The sequence below is a fragment of the Oncorhynchus kisutch genome, unplaced genomic scaffold (assembly GCF_002021735.2).
Source record: "Oncorhynchus kisutch isolate 150728-3 unplaced genomic scaffold, Okis_V2 scaffold880, whole genome shotgun sequence".
Taxonomy (NCBI): domain Eukaryota; kingdom Metazoa; phylum Chordata; class Actinopteri; order Salmoniformes; family Salmonidae; genus Oncorhynchus; species Oncorhynchus kisutch.
Window position 1 is genome coordinate 19,187 of NW_022262825.1, and position 10,783 is coordinate 29,969.

Genomic DNA, 10,783 nt, shown 5'->3' on the forward strand with positions numbered 1-10,783 from the left:
ACAATACTTACTATATCCCACCCTTAAAAAATATTTTGGTTTGCAAGGCCAAGAATGATTAAGTCCTAGTTTACTTTCGGTAGTGCACCTTACCACGGGTCATTTCAGACTCGTTTCCTTCCTATCGATTTTGGTTACACACAAAGTAGAAACCCATTGTATTTGTTCAAAATATCATTGATTAAATCCAAACTCCTTCAGCACCTTCAATCAAAAATATCTTAAATAATTGCTCCCAAATTCGAGAATAAAGACTATTTACCTTCGTCCTGTAGACTGGGAAAAGTAATGCCGGTTCGATTCCGTCACCTTCTCTGTTGACCTAAGATATATATACTGGCCTGTTATTATTAAACCTCTGCTGGAGGCCAGGACTTTAAATAACGAGTCCAGCCTCGTCCGTGCACGGTTTTCGGCTTTTCCCTTCGGACGACAGAGAAGTTTGTGGAATCCACTCGAAGGACCAATTGTTACTATAATTTAATTATGCCAATGTGCTTTCTTCAATTGAAAGCCCTTAATCTATTTTATGAGAATTTCTAAGATTTCTTGTTTGCATAAAATAGACTCAGACCAGTCTTTCAATAATAGGTAATATAATTTATTCTCGGAGCGCGCTACCACTTAAACACATGCATCAGTTTATATACAGATCATGACGTCATTTCACTGCCTTAACCGAATCCCCTCCTCTCGACCGGGACAAAGTAAGGTGAAAAGTTCATTCTAACTTACTACCACACTCCCAGATAACTTTTGACCCCTCAACATTATCGATCACCACTGAACTGACAGTTTTAATTAACAGAAAAACTAGGAATGCACTCACTGCCTTATCTAAAAACCCAAGAGCTAAGTTTCAGTTGGGTCAACCATAGGCTAACTACCTTATCTGTTTTCAAACCCATTTGTTTCTGCCTAGTTGGAATGGTGTTCATTAACTTTAATTACTCCTTGTCTGTGTCTCACAATCCCTTCTTATGAACTCATATTGTTAATCAGATATAATATATCAGAGTATAAGTTTACTTACAGTTCCATTTAAAATGATTTGTTCAGTCATATTAATCAGAATTTCCTAACAGTATGTCAGTGTGTGTTTGTGTGTGTGTCAGTGTGTGTGTGTGTCCAATGTGTGTGTGTCAGTGTGTGTGTGTCAGTGTGTGTCCAATGTGTGTGTGTGTGTGTCCAGTGTATGTCTGTGTGTCCAGTGTGTGTGTGTGTCCAGTGTGTGTGTGTGTGTGTCCAGTGTGTGTGTGTGTCCAGTGTGTGTGTGTGTGTGTGTGTGTGTGTGTGTGTGTGTGTGTCCAGTGTATGTCTGTGTGTCCAGTGTATGTGTGTGTGTATTTACAGGGACACTGAGGAGTCATCACCCCAAACCCCAAACCCTGGATAGAGGGGCTCAGTGAATGTGGATGTGAATGTGATCAGGTGGGACAGTGTGTCAGAGGAGACTCTATAGAAGGACAGAGTGCCGGCTGGCCAGTCCAGATACACTCCTACTCTGTGGGAGCTGGAGGAGGGGACGTCTATGGTAATGTGATTATTATTGTGACAGGCATAGTAACTGTTGTCAGAGCAGAACAGACTCCAGGACTTGTCATTGTGTCCAAGACAACAGTCCTTATCCCTTCCTCTCCTGTTGATTCCTTTATATGTCACTCCTATAACAGCCCTTCTCCCACTCCACTCTACCTCCCAGTAACAGAGCCCAGTCAGACCCTCTCTACACAGCACCTCTCCACAGTCCTCAAATCTCTCTGGGTGATCAGGATACAGCTGCTCCTCTCTCCTCCATGTCACCTTTCTGTTCTCCTCAGACAAAGAGAGGTGTCTGTTTACTGTTTTTAGGTCCAGTGTGAGATCACAGACATCTGATGGATGAAACCAGACACAATATTAGAAATCATCATCATTCACATTAGAATGTTAACTCACTTTTCACTAATTCATTTAATGTAGATGTTTCTAAGTATCAAAAGGAGAAGTTAAGGTAACTTGAGACTTGTTGAATGATCATATGTTATACTGTATGGTAATATAAAACACACTTATTCCTATTAATTACACACACACACACACACACACACACACACACACACACACACACACACACACACACACACACACACACACACAGTCAAAGGAACTCTTCGTAAACGTTGGTGTCCCTGATTTCTGCTTCTGTAGAACTACAGCTGATATTTAATATGACCAAGTCAGTAATGATGGTGGTCTTTGACGTTGACTTAACTTGAATTAAGACTTATTCTTAGTCATATTCTTCACAGTAGTCAACACTCACATTTTCTAAGCCCAGGTTTCATTCTGTTCTCTCCACCATGTTCCACACTGTAGCGGTAAGCAGAAGAACAGACAGTCATTGAGGGATACACACAAACACACACACAGGACATGCACGCACAGACTGGACAAACACGGATATACAGCATATAACTTCAAGCAAATGTTTGTCTGTGTGTGTGTGTGTGTGTGTGTGTATGTGTGTGTGTGTGTGTGTGTGTGTGTGTGTGTGTGTGTGTGTGTGTGTGTGTGTGTGTGTGTGTGTGTGCGTGTGTGCGTGCGTGCGTGCGTGCGTGCGTGCGTGCGTGCGTGTGTGTGTGTGTGTGTGTTACTGAGAGATTGTCACTGGACCCACACACACAGTCATCATATAACTTTGTCCAAGTGGTGGTAAGAATGTGTGTCTTAACCAGCCTGATAAGTCAAACATGTCTGATATGAACATTGACATAAAACCTCTACATACTTGAGTTTCTCCAGTCTGCAGTGTGGATCCTCCAGTCCAGCAGAGAGCAGTCTGACTCCTGAGTCTCCTGGGTGATTGTAGCTCAGGTCCAGCTCTCTCAGGTATGAGGGGTTTGACCTCAGAGCTGAGACCAGAGAAGCACAGCCTTCCTCTGTGACTAGACAGCCTGACAGCCTGCAAAGATGAAAACATGCTAACCTCTCACCATTACCAATAACAGAGGCTACAACAAAACATGCTAACCTCTCACCATTACCAATAACAGAGACTACAACAAAACATGCTAACCTCTCACCATTACCAATTACAGAGGCTACAACAAAACATGCTAACCTCTCACTATTACCAATAACAGAGGGGGTCTGATCTTTGTGCCTCTGTAACTTTCTCATTCATCATCATTCAAGACACATTCATTATTATTCATAATCATGGTAACATCCACATGAATGTAGAAGTGTTTAGAAACATCTTCTGTTCTAACTGACAATACAAGTGAAGTGACTCCAAAATGACAGGACATTATTCACCATTCAGTTTCTATTAGGAAAACATCTAAAACACAACCAAGACAAACTGCAAATTAATTCAACAAGTTAGTAGAATCACAAGCTTGATGTAATCACTGCAGGCATGGAATATGGGACCAAATACTAAACGTATGACTACTTTAATACAATATAAGTGAATATGTCTGAGTAATTACGACTTTTTCAAATGGGAGAACTACATACATAAAGTGCTTTCATATCTGATAATACTGACCTCAGAGTCTCCAGTTTACAGTGGGGATTCCCCAGTCCAGCAGAGAGCAGCTTCACTCCTGAATCCTTCAGGTCATTGTTACTCAGATCCAGCTCTCTCAGGTGTGAGGGGTTTGACTCCAGAGCTGAGACCAGAGAAGCACAGCCTTCCTCTGTGACTCCACAGTCTGACAGCCTGACAAAGAGATCATCATGAATTCACAAACACACCGTTAATTTAACGAGTCGTGTAGAAGGACAATGGTAGATGCATTTGGTTTATTCTCTCAATGAACATATAGATTCATCTTCCGTCTCCTAGAATTGTATGGTCATATTGTTATACATATTGTTATACTAATGTGAAAATCAATGCATTTATTCAATGTGTTTTTCAATATAATATTATATACATATTATAATACATATTTTTCTCTAAACTGAATATTTCTTCCTGATGATTAGTTCTTATATGTCATTTTATTTACTCACAGAACAGCTCTGGAGGCTTTGACCACTGGCAGCAGCCTCAGAAGACCTTCCTCTGATCTGGAGTATTTCTTCAGGTCAAACACATCCAGCTCCTTTTCTGAAGTCAGCAACACAAAGACCAGAGCTGACCACTGAGCAGGTGACAGTTCTTCTTCTGAGACACTTCCTGAGCTCAGGAAACTTTGGATCTCCTCCACTAGAGAATGGTCATTCAGTTCATTCAGACAGTGGAACAGATTGATGCTCCTCTCTGGACAGGGATTCTCCCTGATCTTCTTCTTCATGTACTTGACTGTTTCTTCATGGGTCTTTGACCTGCTTCTTGTCTTTGTCAGTAGACCTTGTAAGTGTTTCTGATTGGACTCCAGTGAGAGGCCCAGAAGGAAGCGGAGGAAAAGGTCCAGGTTTCCCGTCTCACTTTGTAAGGCTTTATCCACAGCACTCTTGAAGACTGTAACTTCAGGTTTGTCTCTGAACAACGAAAAAACGTTGCTGGACTTTGGAGGTTTGGCCATTAGATTCTCATTGTTGTTGATGAATGAGAGGAACACATATACAGCAGCCAGAAACTCCTGAATGCTCAGATGAACAAAGCAGTACACCTTGTCCTGGTACAGCCCACGTTCCTCTTTAAAGAGCTGTGTGCACAATCCTGAGTACACTGAGGCTTCATTGACATCAATGCCAGCCTCTTTCAGGTCTTTTTCATAGAAAATCAGATTGCCCTTCACAAGCTGTTGAAAAGCCAGTTTTCCCAGTGACAGAATGCTCTCTTTATTCCAGTGTGGACCTGTCTCTTCTTTCCCAAGATACTTTTCATTCTTCTGTTTGGTATGAAACACCACAAGGTGTGTGTACATCTCAGTCAGAGTCTTGGGCATCTCTTCTCTCTTATGTTTCAGTATGTGATCAAGGACTATTGCAGAAATCCAACAGAAGACTGGAATGTGGCACATGATGTGGAGGCTCCTTGATGTCTTTATGTGTGAGATGATTCTGTTGGCCAAGTCCTCATTATCACTGAATCGCTTCCTGAAGTACTCCTCCTTCTGTGAGTCATTGAACCCTCGTACCTCTGTTACCTGGTCAACACATCCTGAAGGGATCTTATTGGCTGCTGCAGGTCGGGTAGTTATCCAGAGGAGAGCAGAGGGAAGCAGATTTCCCTTGATGAGATTTGTCAGCAGAACATCCACTGAGGTTGACTCTGTGACGTCACAACAGATCTTGTTCTTCTGGAAGTCTAGGGGCAGTCGGCACTCATCCAGACCATCAAAGATGAACAGAACTTTGTACTTGTTGTAGATGGAGATTCTTGATTGTTTGGTTTCCATTGAGAAGTGATTGAGAAGTTCAATGAAAGTGTGTTTGTCCCCCTTCATCAAATTCAGCTCCCGAAAAGGGAATGAAAATACAAATTGGACATCCTGATTTGCTTTTCCTTCAGCCCAGTCCAGAATGAACTTCTGCACAGAGACTGTTTTTCCAATGCCAGCGACTCCCTTTGTCAGCACAGTTCTGATAAGTTTGTCTTGTCCAGTTAAGGGTTTGAAGATGTCGTTACACTTGATTGCAGTCTCTGGTCTTGCTTGTTTCCTGGATGTTGTCTCAATCTGTCTCACCTCATGTTCATAATTTACCTCTCCTGTTCCACCCTCTGTGATGTAGAGCTCTGTGTAGATCTTATTGAGAAGTGTTGGGTTTCCTTGTTTAGCGATCCCCTCAAATACACATTGAAACTTCTTCTTTAGATTAGATTTGAGTTCACGTTGGCAAATCACAGCAGGATCATCTGAATCTAGAAATAACACAGAGGATATTAATATTACGTCTGTTTTAATGTCTACAGTATTGTAGGACTGTTATAAAGTTTTACATTATAATAATTTATTCTCTTAACTGACTGTATAAATGTGTAAATGTTTTCATAATGCATTACAGACTGGTGTGACTGATTATATTATTATTGGTATTATTGAGGGTATTATTAATGTTGTCTCTCTCTCTAAATTAATCAACACATCCTTCTGCTACGTGACGAGCACACTTGGTGTTAAGTTAATAAATCCTGTTAAGGCTATGGCAGAATACTGCCACCGTTGGAGAAATGCGTGCCCATAGTAAACTGACAAAAAATCTGTAAAAAATTGCTAATATATGCATATAATAAATATTATTGAATAGAAAACACTCTAAAGCTTCTAAAACCGTTCAAATTATGTCTCTATGTAAAGCAGAACTCACAGGGCAGCCATTCTCCCAAACTCTTTCTGTCATCAGAAAAGTTGGCCCAACTTTGACGTCATCGCCCCCACCCTTCCCAACCAGCTACAGATCTGGAAACAGTTTCTATCTCTTCAGCGCGATGTCCTCTTTCAATGGGGCGCGTCATTGTGAAGATTGCGCGCTCCCTCACCCTTTGGCGGGACGAAACCCTCCGGTCACGCAATAATACGTGCGCGCGTCTGCAATTTCTCTCTCTTTGTTCCAAGATCCACCAAACGATGTAGGCTTCTCCTTTCGAGCTTATATATTTTGTATATGATTAAAACATGTTTTAGCTCGAATCTGAACTTAGTTTGACCAGTTTAGTCGACATATAATATGTAATTTTGAAGTTTCGATGCGCAACCCATAGATTTTTGAGTGCTTTTCAGCCGAAATTAGTCTCGTTTGATAACCCAAAGACACACATTTGAAAGGCAAACGCTGGTTTTGGTAAGTATGACTTCTTCCACGACTTCTGATCGAACAACGGCAAAGGTAAGGGAATATTTATGTGGTTATTATGTGTTTCTGTGGACTCCGAAATAGCGAAGCCATATTGCTAATCTATGAGCGCCGTCTCATATTATTGCCAAGTGAACGAATTCTGTAACGTTAAAAATAAATGTAACACAGCTGTTTTATTAAGAAGAAGTGTATCTTTCTAACTATATGTAGAACATGTATATTTAGTTAACGTTTATGATGTGTATTTCTGTTATCTGGCAGAGTTATCATAATTTCTCCGGACATTCTAGTAGCATTTTTTGACCATGACCTTCAATGTAAACCGTGATTTATGGATATAAATTGCATATTATTGAAAAAAACATAAATGTACTGTATAACATGTCCTATTCCTGTCATCTGATGAAGATTTTCAAAAGGTTAGTGAATAATTTTTCTTTTAATCCTGCTTTTGTGATTGCATCTATTGTTCTACAAAATGGCTATGTAAATTAGCCTATCTTTGGTGGTGGTTTGACATAAATATGTGCTATGTTTTCGCCGTAAAACATTTTAGAAATCTGACTTGGTGGCTAGATGAACAAGGTGTTTATCTTTCATTTGAGCTATTGGACTTGTTAATGTGTGGAGGTTAAATATTTCTAAGAATATTTTTGCGTTCTGTGCGCCACTGTGTCAGTTGAGCAGTGGGGGATGGTACCCCTAGAGGTACGTGTGGGGCCATGTAGTTTAAGGCTGCTACAATATCATTGAGTTACACAGCTACTTTAGCTGTACTTCAGCTACAGCTTTTAAATGTTATAAAACATCATTCAACATGAGGCAGACAGATCTTACATTTCTCCAGTGTGTCAGCAAGCTCCATCTGGTTCATTTTCCTCAGGATGTGCAGTGTGATCTTCAGAGCCCCCTCTCTGGCACTGCTCTCCTGCTGCTCATCTTCAGGGTCCACCATTTCCTTATCCTGCTTCTGACTCTCAAAGCCTTCTGGGAGTTCTGGACTAAGAATCCTCTTGAACATCTTCAGCTCGTTCTTCACAAATGTCATAATTTTCTCTTCAAGCAACTGAAATAAATCAAGTAAATAAGTTAAGCAAGAGAATAAATGCTTTCTCATTAACACATTAATGAATGACTGACAGATCAACTTTACTTGAGGTAAACAAAAACAAATGTACATAACAGGACCACATACACTGAATATGGAGGCCAGGTCTGTTTGATGACTCTGGGAAGACTGACCACTGAGAATCTCTGACTCTGATCTCTCCTGTTGGTTTCTGTCGACAAAACATGAGATTACATCTCCTCATCCAGGGAGTACACACACACACACACACACACACACGCATGTACGCGCACACACACAAGGAGGGAATGTTGTGTTTGTTTAATTTTGTTTTAGGACCATGAAAATTGACAAAATGATTAGCCTATGGATTATGAAAACAACAAAATACATGGGAAAATGGGAGGAGAAATGACTAGAGACAGTGTTGTTTAACTCACTGACCCATGAGTTCTTCTTACCTTTGTTCAGTAGAAAAGTCTCCCTCTCTAAACCTTATAGGACAACCCATAGACTGGTCACTCTTCATGGACACACAGCTGGGAACAGGGGAGGCTGGTCTCTCCTGCTTGATTGGTCTTCAACACAACAGAGACAAACCTTACATCTCTCATCTACTCTGAGCTCAGATGGGGAAACATAAGAAGAGTTTCATTCCAAAAAGCAATATATCCATTTTCAGAAATGTTCATAAATGAGCATTTATTGTTTAAAGACTTAAAGAAGAAGTTATGTTTCTATATTTCTTGCTAAATGAAGAGATGGCACGTGGGTACCTGTTTCTATAAACCAATGAGGAGATGGCACGTGGGTACCTGTTTCTATAAACCAATGAGGAGATGGCACATGGGTACCTGCTTCTATAAACCAATGAGAAGACGGCACGTGGGTACCTGCTTCTATAAACCAATGAGGAGATGCAGCGCGATCTGCGTCACAAATAGAACTGACTTATAGATGCTCGTTGGCGCGAGCAGTGTGTCATTTTTAATAACAAAATTAATTTAGCGTCGCGAGCATTGTAGTCAGTCTGTCAGCCCCGCTAAAAGGCTGGTGTCGTTACTCTGCCTTCTCCGGGGGATGTTGAGGTACATTTACTAACCGGGAGGGTTGAATGGTGTAATTAATTGGAGGGCTGGAAGACGCACTCTCGAGGTTGTTTATTGACAATATCAGATATTAAATAGATTTTTATAATGAATGTAAACTGAGGTTGAGGTTCTGACTAGTGATTATTTACCCGGGGTTCAATACCTGCTATTGAGGCGCCCTGAAAATAATATTCAAAAGTTCGGTCCTTGGACACAGACGGGTTTAAACACTAAAGTTACCGTCCATCTAGTGAAGAGAGGAGAACCGGACAGAGGTAGCCAGCATCCGTCAACGAGAGAGGGAGAAGCCTCACCGGGATTTAACAGGTGGAAGAAACAACCGGGGAGCTCCATCGGTCCAGAAGAAATGCAGACAGCCGGTGATGATGTAGTGGTAGCTATGGTAACTAGGTTGCTGCTGGTCGAGTAGCTAGCTAGCTTACCGAGCTGTACCGACTAGCTAGGATAACTAGGATGCTGCTGGTCGAGTAGCTAGCTAGCTTACCGAGCTGTACCGACTAGCTATGATAACTAGGATGCTGCTGGTCGAGTAGCTAGCTAGATTACCGAGCTGTATCGAATAGCTAGCAGGTCGTTCGTCTGTCTTTCGTCTCGATGATGATGAATCCAGTGAACCACAAAATAAAAAAAGAATAGAGAGTGAAAAGGATCTGGCTACACTCACACTGTCCCTGACCGTAAAGAAAAAAGCAAATTGAACAATAAACTTCGGTGTCTCAACACTGTAACAAACTCCATCGTTATTCCCCAAGATCACCTCAGTCCACTCTGCGCGTAACCGGACAATCTCCTTGGCTCCACACCGAACGGGGACGCGGACAGTTCCAGAACGCGGACATTAGCAGTGCAACACAATCAACTAAACCCAGTCTTTACAGTGGGTTACATTAGTAATATTCATTTATTATTATTATGTAAAACAAACATTCTATGTCTTTTTATAACAATATGTTGAGATCTGGGTCCATACCCACAAAGTGTCTCAGAGTAGAACATTGGTCGTATAAGTGCTGAGAATAAAGACAGTTTACACTTATGGGTATAAATGACCTAGTTACCTACCCATTACCTAAATTACCTACCCACCTAGTCGGCAGATATTTAGGACTCCTCGTGAGCTGTCCTAAGTAGTTAAGAGTTAACAGCAGCTGTCCTAAGTAGTTAATAGTTAACAGCAGGTGTCTTGATAATACTATAGAATAATGCAGTGAGTCAGTGGTTCCTGAGCCACATGTAATTGCTTTGTAGTAGTTTATAATAATGTTTTGATATTTCTATATGATCAATCCGTTAATAATATAGACCTACATGCAACAGTATGTCTTGTGCTTTTGGCAATGATTATGTATAGTAATTATGTATAACTGCATAGCATTTTGTCTTAATTTTGGCAGATTAACTCATGCTTATTTCTGAAGATTAACTCAGGTTGGAGTTGGAGCTGTGACCGAAAGGTGGCTGGTTCGAATCCCGGGCCGGGCGCTGGAAAAAACGGGCGGAATTGATCTGACCACTGGAGGGCTGCTGGGTTCACATCCTCAAAACATGAACCTTTTGTTGATCAGACCTCTAGAGGTTCTTCTTCACTGAACCCAACAATATATATAACTTTTATTGATTTCCTATTTTAAGGAAGTGATAGAAGCCTTTTTGGCTCCATAAGGAACCTTCTTTTCTAAACACGTTTTAATTTTGATGATTTAATTATCTACATCATGTTATTTCAAGTTCTCCCTTTGGAGCACAACATCATGTTGTTAAATAATAATCCTAAACTGGGCATGGATATAAATTGGGCAATTGAAGGTATCTGGGGCGTAATATGTGTTAGATGAAAATGAACATTGTATGCAACGTTGTAGGA

The 10,783-nt window shown here is 40.9% G+C and overlaps 1 long non-coding RNA gene across 1 annotated transcript; it reads right to left on the reverse strand.

Annotated features, from left to right (window-relative positions):
- Nucleotides 1–579: 579 nt before the first annotated feature.
- LOC116362714 (uncharacterized) lies at nt 580–2,374 on the reverse strand. Its single transcript, XR_004207788.1, has 2 exons — nt 2,306–2,374; nt 580–1,874 (listed from the first exon to the last, which is right to left on the reverse strand). It is a non-coding gene; the product is annotated as an uncharacterized LOC116362714 (long non-coding RNA).
- Between the last annotated feature and the right edge of the window lie 8,409 nt (nt 2,375–10,783).